The 6,841-nt window shown below is 35.4% G+C and overlaps 1 long non-coding RNA gene across 2 annotated transcripts; it reads right to left on the bottom strand.

Annotated features, from left to right (window-relative positions):
- Positions 1-335: 335 nt before the first annotated feature.
- LOC140849382 (uncharacterized) lies at positions 336-5,700 on the bottom strand. 2 transcript variants are annotated; one of them, XR_012131119.1, is made up of 4 exons: positions 4,492-5,700; positions 3,806-3,887; positions 3,545-3,710; positions 336-2,707 (listed from the first exon to the last, which is right to left on the bottom strand). It is a non-coding gene; the product is annotated as an uncharacterized lncRNA (long non-coding RNA). The 2 variants fall into 2 exon arrangements; XR_012131118.1 differs by having other exon boundaries at positions 3,806-5,700.
- Between the last annotated feature and the right edge of the window lie 1,141 nt (positions 5,701-6,841).

Genomic DNA, 6,841 nt, shown 5'->3' with positions numbered 1-6,841 from the left:
AGGACTAGACAACGGTTCAGAGTAAAAAGGTCTGCCACGCTTACTCTCTTCCTCCATGTTGAGATGATTATCAGTAATAGTAATTATTCTACCTTGCATTCACTAAGCTTCAGTGTTGAAGGGTCTCCAGGTGAATGATCTCATTTGATTTCTCATGCTTTGCACATAAGAAGATGCTAATTGCTTATGAACTAACCATTAGAGGAAAAAATTGAGAAAAAAAGGTTAGAAAGAATAACAGTGAGGAAAGAGAAAAAATAAGTACTATTTCAATTTGTCCCATATAAGCATAAGAATGAGGAGGATACAGCAATGCTTACACAGAATTTATTACATTAAGATGGAATGTTAAAGATAAAGACATTTTTTTCCTAAGAGTTCTGTGGGGCTCTGCATTTCAAAAAATAAGCTGGAAAACTGAATTTGTTACAAAGCAATTTATTTTGTCTCCATTTTTATTTTTTGTTCTCATTTTTATTGATAATTACCATATTTAATATTGGTCAATTGATAGAATTCTGAGTTGCTATAAAGAGCCATCCTAGGAATATGGAACTTCCGTTAGGTTTTCAAAATCATCATAATAGTGCCTGGATGCCTGTTACTAGTTTTACCAAAAGTACCAAAAGGATTGAGAATAAAGTTTGGGAACCATTGATAGAGTCTAGCCTCTTCCTTTTAAAGCTGAACACATTGAACAAGAAAAATCAGAACTCTTGGCTAAGATCACAAAGTTAGTTGGTATCAAGGTGAGACTGGAATACAAATCTCCTATCTGAGCATTTTATTCCCCCCAAATAAAGATCAGGTCAAAACAAAAGCCTACTATGAACCATGCAGGTAATAAAAAGTGAAGTGACTAGTTAAACAGAATCACAGGTTTGATGCTCAATGGCAAATGGCACTCAGTACCGAGCAATAGGAAAAAGACTGGCAGACAGAAGAGGTATGCCTTGTCTGAACAGGGCAGCCTTACCCTGCTTCCCTGATGGCAGCCATGCTAGTGTGTGAATTCAACATTAAAATCTCCATGCGTTTTTCACCAAAAAAGCAGGAAATGCAATCTTTTATGTGAAACCTCCCAGGGTTCAAAAGTTGCCAATTAATTCAAATATTTTAAAAATACCATTTGGGCCAACATTTTGAGAGCCAAACAAAATATACTGGTGAGCTGCTAATTCATGGCTGCTTGTAAAAGTAATCAATAACCAAACATGGGTTTACTGACAAAATTTACTAAACTCTCAATATTAATTCATCCATCTATTCTTCCAATTATCCATGTCATAAATACTTGAGTTTCTACTATGGGTAAAACATAATACTGCAGGTTGTGGGAGGCATTGAGTGGGACTAGGAATGTGAGGAGAATAATAGAACAGGTTTGGAATGGTTATTAAGAATTAAGTAAGACATTTGTTCTCAACCTGCCTATATATCAGAATCACCTGGGCCTAACCTGTGATGCTTCTCAGTTGTTCAGAATCACCATAAGCAGTTAGTAAGAAAGTAAATTTGGTTGAGCAGCAGCCAGTGTCAGACCGCACGCATTCCTGGTGAAGCCAATATGTAGGCTATAATGCCTTCTAGCTACCCTGGGATAAAAGAGTGGAAACAAGTGTGGCAATGGAGGTAAGTAAGGGATCTCATTTACACTGGCCAGGAGGTTGTAGCTGAAATGAATGACCATCAGGTCCCAGTTGGATTGGTGGCTAGCTAGCTGGTGTATAAGCAGTATATAGATCTTGAAACAGAAATACTGAGTCTGTAAACTTTGTGCTCATTGCATTTCAGGAGGGGGCTGGTCTTAATTTTCCTAGGTCCATGTCAGATTATCTAAACAATCTTGAGGAAATTCTTTGCTATACCACAATTTCATCCTTTACGTAAGATTAGTATTGCTGAAAAAGCAGTTTGAAACTTGTTGAGGCAGTTTGATACGTGAAGGAAGAGTGAAGCACAAATGCAATATGATGGCTTTCAAATTTGTTATTTTGGTATTTTGAGTGCTCAAAGGAGTTTCTTGGAGAAGTCTTTCTCTTTCATAAATCCAATCAGAAATGTTCAATTTCTGCACACATGAATAGGCAGCTACAACTGGGAAAATGATTCTGTGATTCCACACATTTCTTTGACAAGTCACAAATGGGTTTTAGTGACCAGCTGCAGCTTGTGTGTTAAATTCCAATAATTCATTCTTGGCACAGTTATTTTTTACATTCCCTTGCATTAGAAAAAAAATATGCTGCCTACTATTATGCACTGTAAAAAGCAACAGATTATATAATTTGGAGAGGATATTGCATGCTAAATGCATAAAATGAAAATGTCAATGAATTCAACAGTATGTTGTGCCTCTGATCAGTGGTGGCCGACCGTTGGATCTTTAGTCCGTGAGTCTGCTAAGACCTTCAGGGAATTTTCTTGTCTCATAAACTACATGAAATGTAAAATGGAGATGATTGTTGACTATTTGCAAGTACTCAAATGAAAACAAGCTTTCAGAACTTAAGCTGATCTGGAATTCTTTCCCCCCACCAAGAGTCTGGAACCAAGAAGAGTAACACAGGCAGACCATCAATCTGCTTAGAACACTTCTGGTTTTTAGAAGGGAAAATTTTCTCTTCAAGTCAAAGAATGTTCTCACATTGGGTTGAATTATTATGTTGAAGGCACCAGTTTATCCATCAGCATCCTGGGATCCATTCTACAAAGAAATAACATTTTAGACTTATTTTTATCTCTGTGCTTGTTCAAGTCTATGATCATGTAAATGTACCCTACATGCAAAAAAAAAAGATGTCCAGAGTGGGCATAGAAAGAGATGTTTCAAGACAGTTAGAATAATGATTAAAATAATCGCATAGGAGAGTTTGATGGAAAAGGATCCTTGGGTGTTTGCATTTAGTCCCTGACTAAATCAACACAGAATTTCTACCAACCTAATTAGTCTTAAATCAAGCATGCCTACTGTGATTACCTCATTACACAAGCTATTTCAGCATCTGTTTTTCCTCTTGGTGAAAAAGGTTCTTTTTTAGTTCAAAAGTGAGTTTCCCTCCTCTTAAGCCCAGTTGTTTGGCCATTTCTATCCAAAATAAATACTTCTTTCTCACCTATTAGCTGTTTAAGGCTGAGTTGTGTCTTTAAATGCATGTGCACGACTTTCAGAACAGACTTTTGACTTCAGCAGGAGCAATGAGTCTTTGAGGGCCTGATCTGACCAGTGTTTGTACTCAGTATATAAGTATTTATGTAATGTTTTCATTTCCTCACCCGCTTAGTATCATTTCTTTGGCAAAATATATTCACTCCCCTCACATTTTCCCCATCTGCGACATTCTTAAGTCTGTCTATTACTTTGCTTACTTTCTTTTGATCTTTTTTAGTATGGATATCGTTTTCCAAGGACAATGCAGGGACACACACACACATGTAAACCAAAAGAACACACATTTGTTTCCCACTATGTGAAGAATGTGCACTATCTAGGATAGCATTTCACTTCACATAAAATAACATAGCATTCATATACAGATTTTACCTTATACATAGCTCTATGTAGACAAGATGAATTGACTTTTTGCTTTTACCAAGAGAGACAATGAGTTCCTTATTTGTTAATTTTTATGAAAAACTTGGTATGATGGAGGCCTGGTGATCTGAATTTTCTTCATTTTCCTTCCTGGGGTCTAATTCTGGGATATTACCTAGAAAGAGAGATTGTCAGTTTTTCTTTTGATGGATCCATATTTGTTTTCCCTTTCTTCCCAAATACTATGTATCGAAAGCATTGCCAGCTTACCGACGTGAAAGGCGTTAACATTCAAGAAAGTATCAAGCTGGGTGTCAGGCATCTGTGGAATCATTCTGGATTCCAGGTGGGTCTTTGAGACACAACAAATGAAAAGCTCCATTTCAATATATTTGCCTCCTTGTGTTTTCTCACTTGACTTCCCAATCTAATTTCTTTGCTGCCAAGGGTTCTCACTCACATCACCATTTAAAATTTAAAAGCAATATATATTTAAATGCAAAATAATGTGCTGATATGGGGACTCTGCCACAGTGGAAACTATGACAGTGGCTTCCATTTCAAGGAGTTCTGGATGCTCTCCCGAGTGCAGAGCCAGAAGCAAGAAACATTAGATCATTTCAGATGACTGGAAATAAAACAAATATTATTCCCTCTTTGGTCATGGTCTCTATCTTTCCATATGAGGGTTGTTTTTTTTTTGTTTCTATTCATTTGCTATTTGTCATCTTCTTTTGATTGCTGTAAACAGCAGAGACAGCAACTTGCAAACTTATTTTAACAGTAGGAAAGGTTATAAGTTACCTATTCTCACACTTCAAGAAACCTGAGAAATTCTATTAGGTTTTCCTTAAAAGTCTCCCTATTGACTCAAAACACCCATCCGAAATCTTTCTGTTCTCTGGAATGATAATGTTATTCAAAGGGGGAATTTTCTACTCAGCATCCCCTCTTACCAATCCAGTCAGGAACACCTCACTCAGTAGGGTGATCAGTTACACAGAGCTTGCTGCTTGCACAGTCTTCTGCCACAAAGGCTAACAAAGCAAAAATGTGAAAAGCTCAATCAAAATGAAAAATATTTTATATCATGCACTATGAATGTTTACTGAGAATGTTTGTATGTTTCATAATATTAGTTTTTAGAATACATAAGTAAGTTTATACCTTGGGTCAATAGTCAAAATTGTGCCCCCAGAGCAAATGCCAAATTATTCTGGTAGTGAAAAAGTGGGCTACAAAACGTGTAACTTTGAATTTATTTATTTTGAGTGCTTTAGTCTTTGTTTTGTTTTAATGTGCCTTCAAAAATTATTATTCTGCTCTTTTCTGAACACTAATAGTTAAATGAAATAAATCTACTTATCTGGGATACACTTTTTTCCCTTCTTTGAAATTTCAGAACTGAGATATGAGTATGAGGCATATACGTATATGTGTATGTGCAAACCCATGCAGTTTGTGAGTGACATCTACATTCTTGAAAAATTATGTATTTGTGAATAAGTAGAAATGAAATCATATTTTAAATGATCCATGGAATTCAATGTAATGTAACTCCTCTGGAGATTAATTTTAAGTGAAATCTACTTTAATAATGTAGGTATCCCCACAGATATTCTGGATTTATAGATGGAGATTTTTTTGAACACTATTTTCTGCAATTAGTTATAGTCATGTAGAAATATTGATAAACTTTGAAACTAGAAAACTGTAAAGAAATATAGAATATTTGACATGACTTTCTAGAATTAACATCAATATTTTGGCAGCTTTCTAAGGCAGGTACTAAATATGAGGATAATGAGCAAGAAGTCCAATTACCTGTGAGAGAACAGTAATATGCTCACCTTTCCCTTTCCTTTTCCTTCTCTGACTTATGGCTTCTGTCTTTGTATCATTTTGGCAAAGAAAAATGTAGGCTCTGGTATTAGCAAATCTCTATTTAGGGCAAGTAGCCTTTCAGGAGAGCTGAGCAATCCAATGTAAGCAAGAAAGAAAAGCAGTAAGCTCTTGACCTTGTGCTAAAATTATCTATGTGGGTATTGGTTTTCTTGGAATCATATGTTCATGATCTGGAGGTCCACTCTATAGAAACTGGACAGTGGTCCCCAACATGAATCAGTCATAGCATGGTGACGGCTCGTTCTGGATATCCAGTTCCTCCATACCATTCAAAAACACAAGCCAAAGGCCCAAATATCAGTATCTATCCCTTAACTGTCCCTGGACATGTTAAAGCTGTATTTTGTGTTGAGTCAAATGCATGTGAGTAACTATATGGGGGGAGAAAAATTCAACCCTTACCTCACACCATGTAAAAATGAACTCAAAATGGAACATAGACCAAGAAGAAAACATGAGGAAATCTTAGTGACATTGGATTTGGCAAAGATTTCTTAAATATGACACAAAACGCATGAAAGAAAAAAAATTGCACTTAAATTAAAAACTTTTACTCTTCCAAAAGCATTGTTAGGAAAATAAAAGTCAAGCCACAGCTTGGGAGAAAATATATATATTTTCCATGTATATATTATACATATATATATGCAGCAAACATATATACAACCAAACACTTGTTCGCAAAATATATAAGGATACTTAAAACTTTAGCATGAGAAGACCATACCACCTGTTTAAAAAAAATTAGTAAAAAATTTGAAAAGATGATTCACCAAAAAAGATACAGGGATGGCAAATAAGCACATGAAAGGATACTCAATGCACATTGAAACCATGATGACTTGTCACTATATTACCACTAAAATGGCTAAAATTAAAAAGATTGACCTATCAAGTTTTAGAAGTTTCATACACTACTGGTGGCAGTGTAAAATAGAATAACCACCTTGGAAAATAGTTTGGCAATTTCTTAGAAAGTTAAACATACATTTACACTACTGAGCAGTTCTACTACTGCTTATTTACTCAAGATAAATGAAAGAGTTGTCCATACAAAGACTTATACTCAAATGTTTATACCAGCTTTATTTGCAATAGCAAATCTGGAAGCAATTCAAGTGTCCTTTAACAGGATGATGGGATACAACTTAGCAATAAAAAAGAATGAACTATTGACATACTCAAAAACATGGATGATCTCAAAACAATTATGTTAAATGAAAGAAGCCAGATATTTTATTTATAGAGAATTCTGGAAAATGTGAAATTAATCTACAGTGACAAAAGTAGATCGGGGGAGGGGCATGAAGGAGGAATTATAAAAAGGCAAAAAAAACCCAAAAACTTTTGGGGTGATGGTTATCTTCATTATCTTGAATATAGGGAGGGTTTCACAGGTAT

Source organism: Manis javanica, chromosome 5, assembly GCF_040802235.1.
Source record: "Manis javanica isolate MJ-LG chromosome 5, MJ_LKY, whole genome shotgun sequence".
NCBI classification, from domain to species: Eukaryota; Metazoa; Chordata; class Mammalia; order Pholidota; family Manidae; genus Manis; species Manis javanica.
This window is presented reverse-complemented; position numbering and strand designations above follow the sequence as displayed.